Raw genomic sequence first — 301 nt, 5'->3', positions numbered from 1 at the left:
GCTTCGTTTAATAAGAGATTGATATCGGAGATGGTTCACATAAAACGACAAACGCATGGGCTAAATAAACAAAATGACACAGAATCCTTGCCAGAATCGTACTTATCCAATCTCTTTCTCCCTCCTAACAATGTCCTTGTCTCCTTCTTTATTATCTTTCCTATTTCCTTGTTTTCCTTTTGTCATAATGTCGCTTGACGTCGATTGAGTCTAAACGCTATATTCATGCGCATCATGGCTTAATAATTTTTATTATACATAACTTTTTTTAAAATATATTTTTGTTAACTGAGTGTTCCTA

The 301-nt window shown here is 33.6% G+C and overlaps 1 protein-coding gene across 2 annotated transcripts in view; it reads left to right on the top strand.

Annotated features, from left to right (window-relative positions):
- Positions 1 to 301, top strand: part of LOC108727254 (uncharacterized) — a 21117-nt gene that overhangs the window by 15013 nt on the left and 5803 nt on the right. The window lies entirely within an intron of this gene.

This window comes from Mycetomoellerius zeteki, unplaced genomic scaffold (assembly GCF_001594055.1).
Source record: "Mycetomoellerius zeteki isolate Tzet28-1 unplaced genomic scaffold, Tzet1.0 scaffold48, whole genome shotgun sequence".
NCBI lineage: Eukaryota > Metazoa > Arthropoda > Insecta > Hymenoptera > Formicidae > Mycetomoellerius > Mycetomoellerius zeteki.
This window is presented reverse-complemented; position numbering and strand designations above follow the sequence as displayed.